General features: G+C 45.3%; 1 long non-coding RNA gene across 1 annotated transcript in view; it reads right to left on the reverse strand.

Annotated features, from left to right (window-relative positions):
* Positions 1–653: 653 nt before the first annotated feature.
* Positions 654–22,502, reverse strand: part of LOC144151834 (uncharacterized) — a 29,655-nt gene continuing 7,806 nt past the window's right edge. The window contains exons 2-5 of the long non-coding RNA XR_013318984.1: positions 12,930–13,090; positions 9,995–10,059; positions 5,858–5,941; positions 654–890 (exon numbers count right to left, since the gene is read on the reverse strand). This is a non-coding gene — a long non-coding RNA (uncharacterized LOC144151834). The remainder of the gene's footprint in view (positions 891–5,857; positions 5,942–9,994; positions 10,060–12,929; positions 13,091–22,502) is intronic.

Here is a 22,502-nt window from a genome sequence, read left to right on the forward strand (position 1 = left end):
GGTGATACACTGTTCACCATAGGTAATGCCAGAAAAACATATGTAGAAGGATCGTATAGCTGCATATATCTTTGACGTTCCACCTTAAAGCGTAACTCAAAAGCATACGACAGTTACATCGACTCGGCTTGAAAAGCGCCACCTTTATGTTGTTTTAGCGTAGGACGATGAATATATCAAAGGGTTCTACGCACAATTTTATCGCACGTTGATATAGCCGACTTTCCCGAATTAAATCTTTACAGCACTCCTGAACGTTCTTGCAATGTAAACACGAAAAGCAATTAACGTATATAGTCAAATGTAAACAATTGCGAAAGCTGAAAATTTACGACGTTGACTGCACGAAGCAGCTTTCAGTTTTCTGTTTGGGACTACTTGAAATTGTTTGGAACAGGAAAAGATTTTTTTAAAATCTGCATGCATGGCTGTACATAGTTCTGTTGAAGCAATATCTATGACTATATCACCCAATTTTCAATTTAATATGTCCAAATTATGGACTTTTATTGGAAGCAAAGCGTACACACATTACCTAAGAAAACATTCAATTGCAAAAAAATGTGGACTCAGGGCAATTGGCCCTTTTTTACGGTTCGGTGTTAGGTTACACGGTGCATTGTGTATAGAATTTCACATATTCAATTGTTCGTGCACATGTAACTAGGTATAAAACCACTTATCACCCTCGATCTCAGATGCGTTTGGGCTGCGAAACGCGGCGCGTACACACAGGAGCGCACGTTTGCTGATAAAAAGGTGGGGTTACGATCCCACGCATGTTTCCTTGTTGTAAAGCAGAACTCCTGGTCCGCAGATCTTCTTGTTTTCTTGAATGCATTCCTCAGAAGGATTGTCGACAGAATCACTGCTCAGCCAAATAATGCACACTGAAAAAAGTACATGGGTTATGCATTGAATTACACAAGTTCTGAAGTGCACATAAATTTTGCTGTTTGTAATAAGATATAGTTGCCATAGCCTTAAGGTTCTGCAGAAAAGGAAACATCAACGCCGGATTCTATGGGGTCCGATAGTTGATCACCGTCTCCAGCCCTCCCAAAAGTTCATCGGACCTTCGTAATGATCACCGACATTGAGCACCCCATCCAGCCGTCTTCCACGCGGGGTATTTCATGCTATTTTGCAACACAATTATAAGAGTTACCTGCAAAACCTCCCGGTTCCTTTTCGGACTGTCAGTTGCTTCTTTCTGGTTGTTGTCCAAAGCGCTTTAAAGGAGGGAATTTTTGTGTATTGCATTGTATGTTTTCTAACTTGTGCTGCGTTCACCTTTATTGTGTGTGCCCTGCCCAGATATTTCTTATTCGCTTACTAATATTTTGCCTAGCCCTGATATGAAGATTTCTGTCGGTCTGGAGCTCCCGTATTCCCTCTGCGCTAAAGCTTGCAAAACCAGGGCATCGAAGCCCAAACAGATGTGTCATCTCGTATCGATGGAAAACTTCGTCACCTCCCATGAGTACATAGAACAGTAGGCATGACACTTCTCCTGCATTCTTGGCCTTCCGGTCTTTATGAGGACATTTAGGCAGCAGGCGGAAGAGGGCAAGGCATTTGGCTTCAACTCTTCACTTATTCGCGGCTTTGGCGCTTTTCATCTCTTCTGGGCTTCTTCATCTGTTTGACGGGAAAAGTATTCTTGGCCAAGGTTTTTATGGGACGAAATATGCTAATGCGGTCGCAGAGACCTGGAGAGCGCTTAGCCTATCGGGGAAGAGAGGAGATTCCAAACACGCATGCCGCATGTTAACCAAATTTTTCAGCGTGACGCTTATGAAGAGTAAGCTTTTCTAAACTATAATTTTGTCGGCAATGTTTATGCTTTTCCACATTGTTGAGAAAAAAAAAGCATAAAGGATGTAGACATTATCACCTGAGTGATACTTGCATTGTTCATTTATTTCAAGTACGTGGCTCTTGATATTTGCGATGGTAAATACGAAAGAAGCCGTGAAAGAACAAAAAGTGCTTGCGGCGCCCTCTTGTTGCAGTGTTCGAAGTTCAAAAGTAACAAAAGGTTTTAGGAGATGGCCCAAGCAGGGGAACACGGCCAAATGAATTGGTGCCAGCAGGACTCGGTCTGCTAGATTAGACAAGTTCTATGAAGCTCAGGCTTGCGATTGTAGAACACCAGCTTCGCATTTACGTCGGGTTTTGCCGAATTAAGTCAATGAATTTCCACTAACTGTTTTTGCTGTCTCTCTTCCTCGGTGCAAACGGCTTCGGCATTAGGAGTCTTAATAGCGCCAGTAACTTGAAATATTTGTGTTTCTAGCTGTTTGGCTTTCACTACACTCAGCCGCCCAGCCAGACGTTTAAAGATGCCTGATCAAAAATATATAGGGGTCGTCATCTACAAACGACTAAAACTGGTGAAACGCGTCGCACACAGCATGAGTGTTCGCGGAAAAAAAAAGTCATATTTAAGGCAAAGCATCAGTGCATACCTAATACCAGAACAATTTCTTCAAATAAAGATATACATGGGATGGGGTTTCATGTAGGAATGAAAATAGTTCAGTATTTAGTAAATGCATTTTTCGCTGATTTTCATCAAGAATCTCCATCTCAGCCAACTAGCCTAACCTGCCATCCTACATCAATGAAAAAGAAAACCTTAAAAGAGGCGTCAAAGTGAAGGAAAAAACGATAACGATGAAATGCAGATGCTTCATATAGTTGCTTCAGAAAATTAAAAGAAAATTTCTCAACTGCAATGAGGTAGCGATTTGGGCGAGTTGGAGTGCCCTTATGATGGTCAGTGGAGACGAAAACCAGACAAGAAGAGTAAGGACGACTCAAGCGCTGTCTAGAAACTGAACTTCTATTAGAAAAAATACGTATTACATAGAAAAAAAAGTGAGATACAAACCACAAACGGCTCAAAAATATTTAGTCACGCAACCACCTAAATACCCGACTTGTCTAGGAACATAACTTCATCCTCCGCAAGCGAAATTGACGGATGGCTCACGCACGTGTCACAGCTCTTTATACTTTTATAAGCTTCGGCTATTTCCCGCGTTTGCTGGCTCTTGCTTCTCATCAACACGATTGTTCGAATAAATTGCAGAGCGCTGCCGCACTCTTTGCAGTGATGGGACAAGTGTGAGGATGGCACAATTGCTAAACTTGTATCTGCAATTTCAGAGGGAGCATGTTTGCTAGTCATATTCTCCCCGATCTGTAAAACCCTTGTTAAATTTTCATTCCGCATATTCCAAATATTGTAAAAAACCAGTTGGCCACTTCGTGTCTCGGCTCAGCGCTGAAGGAGTGATGTGCTCATGCTGTGCACGAACGTTTTTCGCGCTAAATTGCCAGATTAGAAGCCGCAGGTTTCCCACGCTTGGCTCTTGCGTCCGTGTCGCAATGACTGCTAAATCTACGGAAGCAGGAACAAGTCTCTGTCCAGGATGCAGCGGAAACGCTCCCGGATAGGCGAAGAAAAATCGCTGTTATTCCGTATCTGCATTATCTCTCGCACCGCATGAAAAAGAAAAACCAGCCAATATAACGTCAATGTCGTCTTTCGTGCAGGCAAGAAGCTGGCGAGCATGTGTGCCGGTGTTGACAGAAGGTTGCACGAAGGAGAAGCAGCTAGGGGAGGGGGGGGGTGACAAGTGAACCATAAAGCACGAAAAACGATGCTCTTCTGGAGTCGGGTACTCTATTCCGCTGCTTCCCTGCGGTGGCAAGTAGATCGGCCAGACGGGACGATGCCTAAACGTCCGCCTAACAGAACATGCCGCTTCACTGAAAGGCGTGCCATCCTCGCACTTGTCCCGTCACTGCAAAGAGTGGGGCTGTGCTCCGCAGTTTAATCGGACAATGGTGATGATGAGAAGCAAGAGCCAGTGAACGCGGGAAATAGTCGAAGCTTAGAAGATTATAAACAGTGGTGTCACGTGCTTGAGCCATCCGTCAATTTCGCTTACGGTTGATGAGGTTGTGTTCCTGGACAAGCGGGGTATTTAAGAGGTTGCGTGAATGAAGATTTTTGAGCCGTTTGTGGTTTTTATCTCACTTTCTTTCCAATATAATACGTGTCTGTTTTAATAAAAGTTGAGTTGCTGGACAGCGCTTGGGTCGTCCTTACTCTTCTTGTCCGGTTTTCGTCTGCGCTGACCATCATTAATTTCCCTATAGATAGCACGCGAGCAGTGCGAGCTCGGGAAACTTTAATGCAAGCCTACAAACTTCCATTTTCAGTCAGCATATTACTAATGAGGTTAGAGAAAAACCACGTGAAGAATATAGGAGACACACAAGTGGGCATTTCGCTGTCCGGTAGGCTGAACACAGTCGTGTTTTGCCGAAATCTGTTGTGGACCATCTAGGTACGCGACCTTTGGTTTCGGCATTTCCCTGCAGTTACTTTGTTCTCTCGGTCAGTAACCCTTAGCAGCGTCTGCCGTTGTACTGCAAGCAGGTGTGATACAATTCCTGGTCGGTTGACTGATCTTTAAAATACTAAGCTAACCAAGAGTGCTTGCATTCTCAGTCGTAAAGTGCATCAACGTGCAACTGGAAGTAAAATGAGGGTGTCAGGGAAATGCCTATATTTTGTCTTCTTAGTGCGTTCTTCAATCTAACATACTTGCTTCATTATCAGATAGCAAGATTGTTAACGTCCTAAACGACCTAGTTTCTAACGTAGCGAATCGTGACGCCTCCTTGGCCACACTTTGAAAAGATTCGCTTTTCCTGGGCAGTTTGCTTCAATTGAAGAACTTTTTTTCTGTGACTGGCACACACCTCTAACCTCCTACTTGCTTGTGGTGTGCGATCTCTTATGCAGGGCATTTGTCTTCGGGAAGCTAGAGGAACGTACTTACACAGCATAATTTTGTGATGTTTCTGTTCCGGATAAACCTGTGTGGCGCAAGCGATTCCAGAACATTATTTGGTTTTACCCAATGAGACCGTTTAAGCAACGAGTCGGGTGCTGAACGCAATTTCTGAAAGCAGTGGCGCTTTCAAGGTCACGTGGTAGATCATAAAACAAATTTATTTTCGAAGAATAACAGTAACTTAGGTGCCCAATTGAAAATAAAGTGACGAGGCATGAGTCACGGCAGGTGGCTGTCAAGATAAGGGTATCAAGTTTGAAATAGTCGCAAAATCACACCTTAGATACGCACTACAGAAAGAGTTGTTATGGGGAAACTGCAGCAACTAATATACTTCCTGGGCACTACATTTTACCCGGCATAACAAAAGAGCTCTATAAATATTAAGGACGGGTTTCGAATAGAATTTGCCATTAGAGAGCTCCCGTTTTTGCGATTCTTTGGCTGGTAGTAATTCGGCATAGCAGATGATATATTTGTTGTAAATTGTGATTGAGTGTCGACCAAAATTTATGAGGCTGTTCGGATTTGTCTGCAAATGATGCTCTAGCGAAATGCTTGAAAGATTGTTGGGTGACACTGTTTTGAAACCGCTTCAGCTGAAAAGAATACATGCCAAAGCAATACATGCCCGAAAGCACACTCCTGCCAACGCAGCTGTGTGAATTAGGAGTATCGTAGCCCAACTGCTTCCACCACTCTTTTCGGTGGCAACTGTATACATACCAAATATAAGCAGGTGAAAACATTGTTTATCACATTGCGTACACAATATTGTAGCGTAATACAGCTGACCTATGCGAAATTATGAGTACACTTAATACTTGATTGAGGCAGTCCTACAACGGATCTTTGTACCATGAACAGAGAGGTCTCTAATTTTTAACATTACACAGTTGCTGTATTTCTCACATTGTGCTAGATGTATTGAAAGATGTGAAAATGTCTTATAACTCTACGTTTGTTCCTTTGTATCTTACCGCTTTGGGCACCCCTTCGCTTCAGGATAAGACAGGTCTTGCCGTCTGTGAACCGTATGGTAGCAATCCAAATTCTTTTCGGATCTGAAAAGCTGAGTTGACTGTAGCTTGATCATTCCTTTTTCTTAGTTTATAGCGCAATAAAAAGTAATATTCTCTGGGAGCTTTTGCGAAGCTAAGTACGCATAATGTGCGTCAAGTATGAGTCATGCCAAACTGAAAAAAGTGTTGAACAATTATTTTCGAATTAGTAACACTGTAAACATAAAAGCGCGTGAAATATTAAATCATTACACTATACTTTGATTCCGAGATATAATGAGGGAAAGAAATGACGAAGCATGTTGTTAGCCCCTTTTTCGCGTTTCTCCAATGATGAAGGCATATACAGTAGACTCTCGATAAACGGAACTTCAAGGGACCGAAAAAATTAGTTCCGTTTAACAGGTTTAGTGAGATAGATGTGCAAAGGTGCAAATTTATGTGCGTGCACACTCGTAAGGGCATTTCATGAAACTCTAAGCACTAGAAGGTGAATGTAGCGTGTAGTTTTTGAGAAAGCAAGAAAACTACAAGAAGCTTAGGTGAAGCATTCACAAAGTTGATTTGGCAACAATGAGTCGCTGGGCACTACAAAATGCATCAATTATTTTTGTTTGAGTCCTTGCAGCTGCATTTTCATGGGGGCTAGAGGCCGAAACTTCGCGAGTGCTTATGAGCCACCGAGTGCTTACGAGCCAGCGAGTGCTTACGAGCCACCGAATTAGGAGCCACGAGCCACGGAATGGCAAGAACGAGGCGGCAGGAGCTGAGCCCTGTAACCTCGGCGTCTTGAATCGAGACCAAACGACTGGAACAAGAACTGCGATGTTGCATTCGTTGCGTTAACCCGGCTAACCACTTACGAGACGAGGCTTACGAGGCCAACGAGGCTAAAAAAACACGGACGAAGAAAAAACAAAAACCAAACAGCCGGAACCGAAAAATCTGATTCTCATGCCGAGGGGTATCACAAGAAGTTCTGATTCTAGTTCAGTTTACACGGTGATGCAGAAATTTTAGTTCCGATTACCGGAAGTTTTTTTACGTTAGCTGAATACAAAACCAACCAGCTACTGTTTTATTTAAGCGGCAATTCTGTTTAAGCGATTTCCGTTTATCGAGATTTCACTAGAACCTGTTGACTACACCTTAATTACGCATTATATACTGGTATTTATTTGGAGGTACTGTAAGGGTGCTCTTGTGAAGTTGTAAGTGTGCTAGTTCAAAGTCTGTGCAATGAACTTGTGATCTGTTTGGGCTATTGATGTAAATAAATGTTACTTATAAATTTAAAGCCATTGCTGTAACCAAATACTTCAAACAGGTTCCTAAGTGCACCTACTTTCCAGAAAAAATTTCACTACATGCCGTGTCAGTGGGTGTAATTACGCTAGTCTGTGGTGGATACAAACACAAGCATTGAAATTTTCAGGCGCAGTTAGAACCGCAAGGGGAAACCGCATCATTCTGCATTCATAAAAGAGGGAACTATAAAAAGTGAGGACTTGCAATAGAACACTTTGGCTAGGAAGTAGCAGTGCAGTTAGCGGGGTGTTTTGGTAGCAGTCAAAGCAGTAGAGCATTTTGGTGCGGTATTTCTCGCGAGCGCACGCCTTCTACAAGTCTCAACTTTTGGTTAGAAACAACCGCGGCTCATAGAATCGCAACGGCCGGTCATTTGGACGCTGAGAACTGAAAGTCACGCTAGACACGGGGACTGTCAAGACAAGAGCGCCGAACATGCATTGCAAAAGGCTCCCATTGTGCCTCTACCTTGGTTCTCGAGCCTCCGCATTGGCGGTCTCGGAGGTGACGTGATACAGAACCGAAACGCCTGTCTTCTCTCTGTTCGGGCTATGGTTTATCAAGTTTTTCTTCCCTTTGGGTTATTTTGTCCGCTCTGGAGGTGATGTAGCCTAAAGCGTAGGCAACAGGTGCGTTTTCTTTGGTGTGCAGTTGGATTCCAGCCGCATGTGCGCGGTGTGAATTTTATTTTATTTTATTTACAAATACTGCTGTCTCACAGTTCGAGACATTGCGGGAGTGTAAGCAAGTGGTTATCCATGATTATCCATGGGTGTACCTACCGCTGTTTGAGTTAACCGGTTATTTTTACATAAATTTGTATGAAACTTGCCCGCACAAAACGATCATTTCGAATTATCCATAAATTTGAACACTGAAACTGCAGTTACCAACCTTTCACTTTACAGTGATGTTTACCGTGCGCTTTTAAAATGCAACTATAGGTTGTGCAAAGACTAAAGCATTCGCATATTTATTCTAAAAGTTTTAAGCGTGTAGAGAAGGTCTTAAAATGCTGTTTTTGAAGGCGATGAAAGGTTTTTGCAGTTTGAAAAATGAAGACTCTCTTGGGGCGTTTAAACACGAACAATTTCATCTCTTTGTACGCCCGTTTCTCTATCGATCGATTGAGCCGTCTGGCCCCTAATTTTGAGAGTTTCCAAAAGGGAGGTTTATACACTTAAAACATCTGCAAACTGCTACATTTAGAGGCAATATTTCTACTTGAAAACAATTTTGAAGAAACAAAAAACATTGGCATATTTGAGGCAAAACATCAATACCCAAGCGACGTTTTAGTGATACTTCCATTTAAAATTGAGGTTGCTAGATTGTAGTGATAGCAAAAAAACGTCTTGAAAAAATATATGACCCAAAAGTACGAAAAGGGTTCGAACCCGACACAAACCATGCTCCGGCATTCCAAGAAATCCAACAACAACGAAAGTTTCCAGTAAGCGTGCGAGGAGCGGTACTCGTTAAAACTGGAGTAGTTTGGGCAAACCTCTGCTGTATTTATTGTTACAGGAGTGAGATGGAAGAGGAAGGCCGTGAGACGTGAGCGGAAAAGAAAAAAAAGGCATTTATGTTCCAGGGTAGGCAGACGACTATCTCCTTGCGACGTCATTCGCAGCGTATAATAAGATACGCGGCACATTTTTATCCGCTTATTATTGCGGTTCTGGATTAGAAACACCTTTGAACTTTATTATTCGTTTTTGGGCGTGCTGATTGCTAGTAATTTTTGCTTGTGTTTTTAATTAGGTAATACCATGAGGATGCAGTATTGAGTTCATCCATTTCAACACTTCATTTTCTGTTTTAATTTATGTTGTGCTGCCATGGATGATGGTTGCCATATTTGGCAACCAATTTCAAAATTGTCATATTCGTCAATATTTAAATTGTGAGACTTTTATTTTCTTGACTTCTTTTAAATTATTTGCCCGTGTTTTCGTTCGTTTGAATACGATCAAACTATTGCACCAAACTAGCAAACTTCGTCTGTTACGCATTTCGTTAAGATGCCAGAACACTGCATTGGGGTATTAGCGGAACAATTTACGCACAAAAATAAACACCCCAGCCGGTGTTTCAGACGAACAAGGAGGGGCTGCACAGTTCGTGTCAATTATATTCATTTACTTACAGGAGAGTGAGTAACTCCCGTGTGTTTGAGATTTATGGGCACGTTAATGATACCCAAATGGTCAAAATTAACCCAGAGGGCCCTACCACGGCACGCCTCAAAGTCCGTTTAGCCTCCGCACGTTAAACCTACTAATCACTGACTCACTCAATCAATCAATTATTCCGCAGCGCGAGTTGAAATTACTACGCTGTAGATTGTGATTGGTGTTGTTCCCCTGGTTTGTGCATGCGCAAGAGTGCCTCTGTAGAACTTGCTTTTATATACGAAATGGTTTTAGATGGAAAGTTCTACTGGTATACATCTGTCAAGTTCAAACACAGTGTATATGAACCTGATAAAGAGGAAACGTATGACAGCACTACCATCGGCCTCTGTTGGTGCTGATGCTGACACAATTGATGCCATTTATTCCCTAATTATAGCACTAAACAATCACTTCACCCTTGTTGGGGCCGTCTGTTGCGATCATCAAAAAGTCTATAAAACTAAACAATAATAAAAGAGGCTACTAGGTACGCCCCTGAGAAATCACAGCGAACTCTCTAGACGCTTGCTCGGTGTGTGACGTGTTTTGAAATTTTTATCTCTAAAATATTCGAATTTTCTGGCAATCAAAATGAACATTTTATTCTTACCTGGGGAGCTCACAACTTGTGCTTTTGTGGGCAATAATATCGATTTTATATAATCATCAAAAGTTCTGCAAGAAAACAGGCAAGAAATAGGCTGAGGGTGTTTGCAAATCGATCCATTTGTCCATTTTGCACAATAGGAAAGCACGAAGTATCATTGATGGCCATAATCCTGTTTCGTACTCACCCTGTCACTCATTATTACCTTGTCCCTTCATACGAATGTGCGAGTACTTTTGTGGCTGACGTTGTTTTCAAGCTAAGGATTCTACGTGTAGGGCATGGAGCGTGTGTACGACAGTCTTGATCTGCCACAAAAGCAGTGTAGTTGCAAAATATTGACGACGTCCCGGCAAGATATTACATAATTTAAGGAATACATACCTCGATGATATGGAATATCTTGAGGAACATACAAAAACTTTTTGTCGGATGTTCGAACTTTTATATCTTGGCAATTACAATTGTGCGATAAAGTCCTCTGTGTGGGGTGGAGTGGGTAAAGTTTATAGAAAAGCAAGGGCGATATTGCGGCGTTCTGCGGGGGCTACGTGGCCTCAGTTCACGACACCTTCTTGCTTGCTGGCAAGATCGGAAATCTCCATTAGCATTTGCTGAACGGCTAGAGCTGAGGAGGTCAGCAGTACTGCCCACTGCTGTGATGTAATGTTAGCCAGCCAGGGCAAAGTTGTACACTGAGATCTCGATATCACGAACTCCATGGGACCGCGGAAAATTGCTCGTTGTTCTGAAAGGTCATTGTAGCGAAAGTCGCACTGGAAACAAATAACATTTCAATGCCTAAAACGACCTACCTGTATAGCAGTGCATCCTTGGGGTCATGTTTCACAAAAAATCCACAAGTGATCATGAAACAATGCACGTCTATTTAAAGCAGATGGCAATTTTCGTCTGGTGAGTGCAGCACAAGCTTCCTAGCACGAAGGATTACCACTGTTCCACATTCCTCTGGAATAACTCAGTGTCCATTAGGTTTTTCCCCTGAAATGTGGCAAGTTTTCTTATGCTGTCCAGCACATCCGCAGTTGTCACGTGCTCGTCAGAGTCTTCGAGTGCTGCCGCAGTATCCTCAGAGGCATCATCGTTCATGCCGTCCTCACTGCCTTCTTCATCTTGAACGCTCACGCTCTGGAGAATTCCCTCTGTCGTCAGCTCCGCTGATGTCCGTGAAGATCCAGCAAGGCACCCGAGCAGCGGCGGAACGTAGAAAAACTTGGGATGCGGCGCGAATAGCGCGGCCGCAGCTTCCTGGACAGAGCAGGGCAGCCATGCTTCGTCTTTTTTCTGCTCGTCACCTTCATTTTTCTCTCTCTAGCATAGGCTCGCATATTCCGCGGAACAAATTGCAAGACGTCCCCTGTGCGCTGCGCTTTTCAGTCTCGTCTGCTAGCATACGGCTCCGCTTTCCGCGATTGTGTAACGTAAAATTAAGAATAACCGGCCTTGCAAATGCGAGTTTGTAGTACTGAGGCGTTGTTAACATGGCGCGGAACTAAATAAAATGATCGTTATTCTGAAAAGATCGCTATTCTAAAGTACGTAGTAGCGAAATTATTTTACATTAAAACTATAAGCAGTCGGCGTGGGATTTTTTAAATGGGCATTAATCTGAAAAGTTTGGTACAGTAGGGTTCGTTGCACCGAGAATTGACTGCAGTACGCTGGCATGCAGATATTCTTCGACGGTGTGTGCCGAATTGTGGGTACTACACACATTTAACGGTGTATTGCGGGTAAAAAGAGCGTGGAGAAAGGTGTTAGGGTCATTGCTACAAAATATGCCATTTTAGATGCGACTGCATCTCATTCACTCGCCTTGTCCCTCCCATACGGCGTTGTTGTCCGTCCACACCCCTCCCCCATTCTCCTCGCCGCGCGAGCTGCGCTCTCCGCCGCTCACCCCCTCTCCTCTCTGATAGCGAACACTCTCTCGCGAGGGGCATTGGATTGGATTCGATTGGGTTAGCTTGACTTGGCTTGGATTGGATTGGATTGAATTAAAGTGGATTGTGTTGGATTGTGTTGCGTCATACCATCGCCACGTTGCGTCATAGCCGCGGTCGTTCCACCATCGGCGTTCCGATTTCGGGCACGTGCATACTTGATCTTCGCTGCAAATTGCACGGTGGTCCCGTTACTTCACCATCCACTACCCGTACACTTCATCGACCACAAGGCCGTCATCGTTAACGTTACGCCGCGTGTTAAATAAAGAATACATCATACGCGTTCCTCACACGTTTCACGCAATTAGAGAATCAACCCAACGGAAACACCAAATGAACCCGAAGATGCGTCGCATCTCCACAGGGTTCCCCTCGCGGGAAGGTGGTGTAATTTTTTACTTGGAATGCACCTAAGCGGATGCCTTTATTATCACGGGTTTTAATATAGGATTCTGCTTTCCATATACAATTAAGGCTACTTAGGCCAACGAATTCGAAGAAAAAGTCATAAATGATTGAGCCCTATTAGCCTCGGCAATGTTTGTAAAGTTTCATTCAAGAACACCAAATCATTGGTACCAGAACACTTGCGAAACGGCATAAAATATGACACGGTATGCGTCCCCTTGCCCCTGACAATTGCAGAGTGTTGTATAATAACCCCTAATAAGCGCAACGAATAGACAGAAAGAATGCTACGTATAAAATGTCAACCATGTACAATTAAGTGTTCGTGTGAACTTCTTGAAATCAACCCTACAAATGAGGTGCTTGACATTTGTGGCCTATACAAATATATTTAGGGTGACTGAAAGGTCCTTTTGAAATTAGTATTCTAGCATTCGCATGCAAATTAATCATGACAAGCTGGATGCATTCGGGATACCGTTTCAAAGTCCAAACGAACACAAACCACGCTACTGGTTGTATACATAACACCGCGGTCAGCTTTCGTTGAAACATGTACGTACGTTCCGGCGTCATCGCCAGCTTTCAAGTACCAGGTATAGGTGGCGGTTCCTCGCTCTCCGTCGAACTGCGTCAGTTGTACAGTCGTGCACTGCAGATTTTTGCCGAGGTACGTAGACTTTGTTGAATATAGGGCTGTAATATTGGGGAAATTTTGAATTGTCTGTGGAAGAGATAGAGAGAAAGAGTAATTGTAACAAAATGATGTATTCTCTAAACAGTTACTTAGGTGTACGAATATTTCGAGCGAAGCTGTGTACGAATATTTCGAGAGAAGCTGCCAGAAACCGTATACATTCAATCAAAACTGGAAGCTCGCACTTCAAAAGCATGGGGCTTTTTTCTTATGATGTTTACTGTTTGAGCAATATGTCGCCGAAGTTATCTCTAGTGTATACCCGTATTTTGAATGTGAAACGACAAACAAACAGAGAACGACTGGTTAGTGTGAACAACGGTGACGTCAAGTGAACCTGGAAACGGATGCGCTGCTTTTAGGTGCTCATGACCTTAGCAGCGAAGAGCCAGCTTATGGTCACCCGACAAGGTTATCGCTATGCATCACAGCGTACATGTCATATAATAGCTTTGACAGCGTTGCTTATAGGCCAGGTAAAAAAAATTCGTTTTTATCTCAAATTCTGTGTAGGCGGATTTGACTCCTGTCGAAAAAAATATAGTTTTGCTCCTCATATAGTTTTGCTGCCCAGATTTGAAAAAGAGTATTTCTTTACGCCCCTACTGTGCTATAGAGGAGCCGACCTTGGACACGGGGTTACAGCGAAGGACAAAAAGGTGGCGCTGAAGCACCGAAGCATCAACAATGGGAACTGGAAAAATTGTAAAGAGAGGCAGATATAAAGCGAGAAAAAGCACAATACCAATATAAAAGCGAACGACAGGCGGCTGCCGGCGAATCAATTCGCTAGCAAACAAAATCCGGGTGAACCTCACAACGCAGACAACTTGAGCGGGAAGCAAAAACGCGACACGGACTTCCGCAGCTGGTCAACATGAAACCCGCACTCCAGTGTGCAGAATCGGAAGGTCATCAGTTACCGAGAGCAGTGTTGAAGACGAGTCGGTCGGCATGTGTCTGATCCCCATCTGGATTCTGTTTTCGTTCGAAGAGAGAAAACACGACCTCTCAGGGCACAATCTGTTATTCGAATTTACCGCTTAATTAAAGCAGATGTTGAGCGAAAAGTACGTACGCTGCCGCATTGAGTCCTTCAGAAAATTCGGAAAGCTTTCGACAAGGACAGCAGAAGGATGCTTCCAGTGTATTCCTGCACAAGTAAACTGCGTACACCTACCGCCAATCGCTTCGGGAAAAAAACTGTTTTTTTCCCTGTCAAATGACTACCGGCAATCGTAATGCCTTCTGCCAAAACCTCCAGCCCCGAAGGCCTGGTGTTTGTTTTGGTCTGGCATTTTCGCTGTTGTCGGTTATAAGCAGCTGGCCCTCCCTTTGTTCTAAAGATTTCTGAACACTCAAGCTGACGCTTACTCCGACTTTTCGCGATAGGCACAGGGCCGGCTTCGCAACAACTGGGGCGCACAGGCAATGTTTCTTCCGGAACGGTATCAAAAAGGAATTTCTTATTGTTCCAGTAAAAGTTGGGAAAATTTACGTGTTTTTGTATTTTTTAAAGTTCTGTTCTGTATATATGCGCATTGTGTCTTGTCTGTTTTAACTTTTTTTGTTTTCACTGTGTTTCTACTAAGTTGTTCATACTGTTGTTCATACTAATTTGCGAGGTACGACACTTATGTTATATGACCGCCGATCTAGAAAGGGGATATTTGTGTGCGAGAAACCCTTGTGAGGCCCACAGCACCGTATAGAAAATCGGAACGTGAGCCCTGAAAAAAAAAGCAAACCCAATTTAGGCAGAGCTTATAAGCTTGCCGAATGAGCTATTTTCTCCTAAATGTAATGCATATCCATTTGACAGCAGGAAGAATGGTGCGGAAAACAACAAAGCGCGTCATCCCTATTTCATATTTGCCGCGCTTTCGAGGCGCTTTTTCAAAGAAAGTGCTACGAGTTGTGCCACGCCTCCGCCAGATGGCGCCACGGGTCATGCGACCGAGAGAAGGCGCAGTGAAACATCGCCCTCGCGAGGGGCACAATCAAATGCAAAGCATTTCCGGGGGCGCACGACGTTAAGTAGTTTGCGTTACGTTAATGTTGTTGCACTTGTGGCAACTGCTGACGAGAGAGCGCTCGTCAGCAGTAATTTTAACGAGTCAACGATATAAGGCACGTTCGTAACGTCCCATTCTGTGTCGGCTTTGTGGTGCAGTGGGTAGAGCACCATGTACATTGCGTTCCGCCCGCAGGGTCGAGGGATCGAAACCGGGCGCCGGATAGAATTTTTTTTTTATATAGTAGGGAGGGGAGCGGTGCGGACTACGGACGTCAACGCGGGTGACATCGTGAGTTACTGAAATGCTCTGCATTTAAAATCTGGGATGCTGTTACGGTAGGGACAATTAAGGCATCAAATAGGATGGAATTGGATGGACCTAAAAAACGCGCCGACACTAATGGAGCACAAAAACAGAGACTGCCAGACAGTGTCGTTGCTGACGCAAGCAAAATGAACTACTGATAGCATTGAACCGCAAATCAGAGTAAGAAGAATGAGCGAAGAACGCGCGAGAAGTACGTCGTGGCGGGGGTTTAAAACCAGAGCACAAAGCGGGCATAACAGCCTCAAAACTACGAGACAGAGGTATGAAATGATTTGATATTCCAAGATATCTATCAGTGGATCTTAAGGCAAATTTTGAAATAAAATCTTAGCGCCCCATACTCGTACTACGTTAGATGAGGGCGAATGAAGTGGGGTGACTTTGTGGACATAAAATGTATTGCAAGCTGCGCGCTTACCCAGCACGCTTCGTTTATGCTGAAAATATTTGACCTGGTCATATGTTTCCGCACAGTTGGTATCAAAACCTAGCGATAGTGGATGGTGATGTCTGTGCCTCAAAAAAGTTTGAATAACAATAGTGGCAAAGTCTCTATTGTGCTCAAATATAACGGCATCAGTATAAATGTTTAGAGTACACTGAATGAAATCAGCTCGTTTTGTCCTTTGCTGCTGCTGATAGTTTTTAGAATATTCGTCGTTTTATACACGTAGACATTTCGTAAGTTGCACCTTACCTATTTTTCTCAAAGAAAACACACATTAACTCTGAGAAGCGATGCCTCTGTTGTGAACCGCTATCGGCCTTTCGTCATACATAGAGTTCCTAATGGGTGCCGGTTGTGGTTGTGCAAAGATTTCTTTCGAAGCGAAACGCCCCGCGCTTCAAGTGTTTTGGTGCTTAAGGGGCGCTCATCTTGATCACCGAAAACACATCGCATGTGGTGTTGTATTGTATGTTGTATTATATTCCATCGTATCGTGTAGTATGTTCTTTTTTAACGCAATCGCTTTCTTAACAGCGGTTGATATTCTCAGAACCTTATACTGTGGAACTGCTCTGTTCCGATGAAGTTCAGGTGCAGAAGACTAAGCAAACGCTTGGCTTAAGCTACAGTTCTAACAGTCGACTGGGTTCGTTTCGCCAAAATAATCTGTCAAGCTAATCAAGGAATATTGCTTAGTCAGGTAGCGCTTTTCACCAGAAGCCGCGGATAAGCTACGTTTGCGCTTTCGAATTCTGAGCGCCTTCCCCAATGCATAGTGGCGGAGGTGGGCATGGCTAGGCTTCCTCGTCTTCCTGTAGTGACACATGCGACAATGTGTCGAAAATAGGCTAGGAAGCGCTAAAGTGTTCTCGAGTGGCGCTGGGGACCTCGCGGTGTTGTCACGAGGTTCAGTGTGGAACACGGGATGCACATCACCTCTGGGATACATCCGACACGGAAAACTTTGCAGAGCTCCACAATGCACATCTCACGTAGTTAGCATCTCTCAGTCCGAATGTCCTAAATTATCAGGAGGCCATAGGCGTTTTGGTGTCGCGCTGCCCACCACACAGGTCTTCGCGACACTGCTCCGGGCGGCTCTCAGGGGTTCCAGTGTTCAACACCTTCTGTGGGGCCTATGGTTAGTCAGCGCAATAACACTGGTGTGTGCTGTTCTTGGAAGGATAGAAACTCGTTATGTAGAACGACTTTGCTGCGAATCCCAGACGTTGTAAACAAACAAAATAAAGCGCGAGACACGTGGACGACTGGTGCGTGCGATTAGCAAGCGGCTGATCGTTAGGACGGTCGCCACGACTAGTCGTACGCGTGAATTTGAGACACATGCCCCAAAGCGGGCGTGGGGTGCGTCGTCGGTGTCGTTCCGCCCACTGTTTTCGCTCCATGGTTGCCTGCCTGTTTAGGCGCATTCCGGCTGATTTAGAAAAGTGCATGAGAAATCTGAGCGGAAAATGAAAATATTTATCAACATAAGTAAAAATGAATATTGCTATTACATTATACATTCCATTTTATATGTTCGGTAAACCACTCTGGGCAAGTTAAGCACCGACGATTTCAATCGCCCGTGCTGATGGTACCGCTGGCAACATGTGTCTACCAGGTATGGTGTCTGGAAGGGGAAGTGTGACGGGCGCTATATGCGCGCCATGCTTGGGTGGTGCACGAAACGCGATGAAGACCTTGCCAGTCCGCTAGGGGCGCTGCACGAGGGAGGGGAGCGGCCTTGGAAGGGTCGTCGCATGCGTCGTCGGCGTTGTGTTTACCTTTCAGCCGAGCGTGTTGTGCTGGGGATGTTGCCTGTTTTGTATGCGTACCGTATTCATCGCCTTGAATGTACGTTGTGCGTTTTCCTTGTCGATCGACATTGTCAGGAATGTAGCGAAACCTTCAAACACATCATTCCGCCGAACCCACGGACGGCAAGCTTGAATTGGTGCTTTAGGAGGCGTTTACAATGTTTTTCTCGTAGGATAAAACTGCATGCGTTCAGCATACATGATTTCTTCGCCTCTTTAAGCTGCCTAACATTCGACCAAGCCTGTTGTCAGGCTCACTGTAAGGCCCTGAATAAGGAAAGAGTTGCGCAGAGACAGCGGCAAAAGCTTTGATTGATTGCGGGGTTTAAGCGCCGACGCTAGGCGATGACGCGCGCCGTAGTAGAGGGCTCCGGATTAATTTTGACCACCTAGGCATCCTTAACGTGCGCCGAAATCTCGAACGCACGGGCTTTTTTGCTGTGGGCGCCTCCGTCAGAAAAGCGGCCCCCGGGGCCGGGAGGCAAAAGCATTTGAAGCTTCGGAGATGTTGCGCTTTCAAATTGACGCACTCTACATGCTTTTTTGAAGTGTATGCAAGAAATAAACTGGAACATGCCCTTGAAATTGTGCTTGTGTGTACTTATTTTGCAGGTGTATACTGATTCCCAACGAACTTGGTGTGATGTTATGAGGTTTCGGAGACTCGAGACGAGGTACTCAGAGGTACAGATCAGAGACTGCAGCACGGGGTTTCGTAACTATGCGAGGAAGAACATTTATGACTGACAATAAAGATGCCGGGAGGCGCAACACAAACGGATACAGAGTACGGTTGAAATGTTCAGGTGGCGGAAATGATGTGGACAACGGAAAAGTCAAATTCGTAACCGATAAACAAAGTGGAATGGGTGCAGTCTTACGATTCAACAAGTCTCGCTGTGGTTGCAGAGGCGAAGTGGAGACATCTGTGTTGACAGGTGAAGCAGCGGATGCACAGAGCTGTGGCACGATGCTTCCTCGGCCTCTTGTGGAGGTGCGGACGTGGTGCCTGACTGGCCGGTCGACAGACGCAGGACACCATGGTTCTGGCCATCCGGTCGACAGGCCGCAGAACCTTACGACTTGATCACTAACAGCGAGTGCGCTGCGCTGCCCTCCGATTCTCAACGTCTTCTTTCTCCTCCACCGCTTTCCTCTTCGTCATCACGATACCATTCAATCATCATTGTCTTTGTTGCGCCGCACACCTCTAGTGGATTGTCCATAGTCTTTTGATTTTTACACCCTATCGCATCACAATACTCCCCCCTCATACAAAGTTGCTGGGGCACAGCCACACACACTTTCAAAAATAAAAATCAAAAGAACAAGACCACACTCTAAGTAGTATCTCGGAGTCTCGTCACAGTCATTTTTAACTACTGAAACTCGCACTAAAGTTCACGGGTTCATCCTGAAGGGAAGCATCAGAGAAGAGCATACAAGTCCGAAGTCAGGAAAGGGGTCGTGCCGTTGGAAGCCGATTGGTTCAGCACATCCTCTTCCTCCTGCACTTCCAAAGGAGCTGACCTGGAAGTTTCACATGTCGGCCCTCATCCGTGACTTGTCTGTCTTTGGGCTACCGTGTGCTCCTGGGACAGATTTGTGGCCATAATAAATTATCTGTTCACCCGGACTGTTTGTTGGCCCTTACGCATCCGGTTTCTTCTGAGATGAAAGCGGTTGGCGGCCGAAACTCCTTAAAGTTCTCACTTGGCGTCGCTTAGCTCTCGGCTGTCTTGGAACCGTTCGTTCTCTTACACCGACGGAGCGCGTCTCACGTCGATTCAGCATGCCAGCCTTGCGCTTGAGTACCCTCCACTTCAAGAAGAAAGGTATGCGCAACTTCCTCCTGGTGCGGTTTATGCTCTGCTGTACTTCACGGCTCTCGGGGTTGGTGGAACCCGTGGTGAAGGAAGGCTCTTCTCTTTTTTGGGCTTGTGTTTGCCTTCCCGCATTTTCCTCCCCTCTGGAGAAAGTTGGGGCTCCCTCCGGGTCTGGCTGTATTGAATGTCAGAGCACTCAGTTTTGGAATATTCAGGTCCTTTGTCAACTCAGAACAACGGCGTGTCTGTTTGAGTGATCGCTGCGCCTATAGCTGCAGCTTCTTTCACCGCAATGCCTGATGATTCGGAGTCATCAACATTCACAGATCTGCTTTCTGTACACCTAGCTTGGACCTCTTGAGGGACTATTTTCCTTTCGAACTTGAAACTGGGTCTCTCATTAGGCAGTATTTTGCCACCCTGATGGAGGCCTCCTCCAAAGGTTCCTTCAGAAGAACTTTCGTCCCTTTCTGGCCTGGGAAGATGTTCTTTACTGCCTGCTTCGCAAACATCTTCCAACTTGTTATGTCCTGCAACCATGTTCGTAACCAGAGAGGCTTGAGCCACCTTTCTCTTATACAAGTTTTCGAGAATTGCTAACTGGCGGTTCAGCTCTGCAATGTGTTTTTCGTGGGCATCCTTCAACGCCTGCATTTCAGCTTCGCGCTGTGCTTTTAACCTTTCCTTTTCCTCTTCACGCTGTGCTTTCAATCTCGAACGCTCACTATCGACCCAATTGCGAAGTTCCGGCCCTTTGAGTCCCAGTCGGACTCCATCAGCAATAAGCTTTTCCAGTTCCTCGAGCCCCATGTTAACAATCACAACCCTGTAGATCCTTTCCACTTGTCTGAGCCTGACTCTCCAAGTTGTTATGGGAGAGGCCTGTCGCGGACGCCACTTTGTGATGTTATGAGGTTTCGGAGACTCGAGGCGAGGTATTCAGAGGTACAGATCAGAGACTGCAGCACGGGGTTTCGTAACTATGCGAGGAAGAACATTTATGACTGACAATAAAGATGCCGGGAGGTGCAACACAAACAGATACAGAGTACGGTTGAAATGTTCAGGTGGCGGAAATGATGTGGACAACGGAAAAGTCAAATTCGTAACCGATAAACAAACTGGAATGCGTGCAGTCTTACGATTCAACAAGTCTCGCTGTGGTTGCAGAGGCGAAGTGGAGACATCTGTGTTGACAGGTGAAGCAGCGGATGCACAGAGCTGTGGCACGATGCTTCCTCGGCCTCTTGTGGAGGTGCGGACGTGGTGCCTGACTGGCCGGTCGACAGACGCAGGACACCATGGTTCTGGCCGTCCGGTCGACAGGCCGCAGAACCTTACGACTTGATCACTAACAGCGAGTGCGCTGCGCTGCCCTCCGATTCTCAACGTCTTCTTTCTCCTCCACCGCTTTCCTCTTCGTCATCACGATACCATTCAATCATCATTGTCTTTGTTGCGCCGCACACCTCTAGTGGATTGTCCATAGTCTTTTGATTTTTACACCCTATCGCATCACAATACTCCCCCCTCATACAAAGTTGCTGGGGCACAGCCACACACACTTTCAAAAATAAAAATCAAAAGAACAAGACCACACTCTAAGTAGTATCTCGGAGTCTCGTCACAGTCATTTTTAACTACTGAAACTCGCACTAAAGTTCACGGGTTCATCCTGAAGGGAAGCATCAGAGAAGAGCATACAAGTCCGAAGTCAGGAAAGGGGTCGTGCCGTTGGAAGCCGATTGGTTCAGCACATCTTCCTTCCTCCTGCACTTCCAAAGGAGCTGACCTGGAAGTTTCACATGTCGGCCCTCATCCGTGACTTGTCTGTCTTTGGGCTACCGTGTGCTCCTGGGACAGATTTGTGGCCATAATAAATTATCTGTTCACCCGGACTGTTTGTTGGCCCTTACGCATCCGGTTTCTTCTGAGATGAAAGCGGTTGGCGGCCGAAACTCCTTAAAGTTCTCACTTGGCGTCGCTTAGCTCTCGGCTGTCTTGGAACCGTTCGTTCTCTTACACCGACGGAGCGCGTCTCACGTCGATTCAGCATGCCAGCCTTGCGCTTGAGTACCCTCCACTTCAAGAAGAAAGGTATGCGCAACTTCCTCCTGTTGCGGTTTATGTTCTGCTGTACTTCACGGCTCTCGGGGTTGGTGGAACCCGTGGTGAAGGAAGGCTCTTCTCTTTTTTGGGCTTGTGTTTGCCTTCCCGCATTTTCCTCCCCTCTGGAGAAAGTTGGGGCTCCCTCCGGGTCTGGCTGTATTGAATGTCAGAGCACTCAGTTTTGGAATATTCAGGTCCTTTGTCAACTCAGAACAACGGCGTGTCTGTTTGAGTGATCGCTGCGCCTATAGCTGCAGCTTCTTTCACCGCAATGCCTGATGATTCGGAGTCATCAACATTCACAGATCTGCTTTCTGTACACCTAGCTTGGACCTCTTGAGGGACTGTTTTCCTTTCGAACTTGAAACTGGGTCTCTCATTAGGCAGTATTTTGCCACCCTGATGGAGGCCTCCTCCAAAGGTTCCTTCAGAAGAACTTTCTTCCCTTTCTGGCCTGGGAAGATGTTCTTTACTGCCTGCTTCGCAAACATCTTCCAACTTGTTATGTCCTGCAACCATGTTCGTAACCAGAGAGGCTTGAGCCACCTTTCTCTTATACAAGTTTTCGAGAATTGCTAACTGGCGGTTCAGCTCTGCAATGTGTTTTTCGTGGGCATCCTTCAACGCCTGCATTTCAGCTTCGCGCTGTGCTTTTAACCTTTCCTTTTCCTCTTCACGCTGTGCTTTCAATCTTGAACGCTCACTATCGACCCAATTGCGAAGTTCCGGCCCTTTGAGTCCCAGTCGGACTCCATCAGCAATAAGCTTTTCCAGTTCCTCGAGCCCCATGTTAACAATCACAACCCTGTAGATCCTTTCCACTTGTCTGAGCCTGACTCTCCAAGTTGTTATGGGAGAGGCCTGTCGCGGACGCCACTTTGTGATGTTATG

Source organism: Haemaphysalis longicornis, unplaced genomic scaffold, assembly GCF_048455015.1.
Source record: "Haemaphysalis longicornis isolate Haplotype H1 unplaced genomic scaffold, Haemaphysalis longicornis Haplotype H1 scaffold_9, whole genome shotgun sequence".
Taxonomy (NCBI): Eukaryota; Metazoa; Arthropoda; class Arachnida; order Ixodida; family Ixodidae; genus Haemaphysalis; species Haemaphysalis longicornis.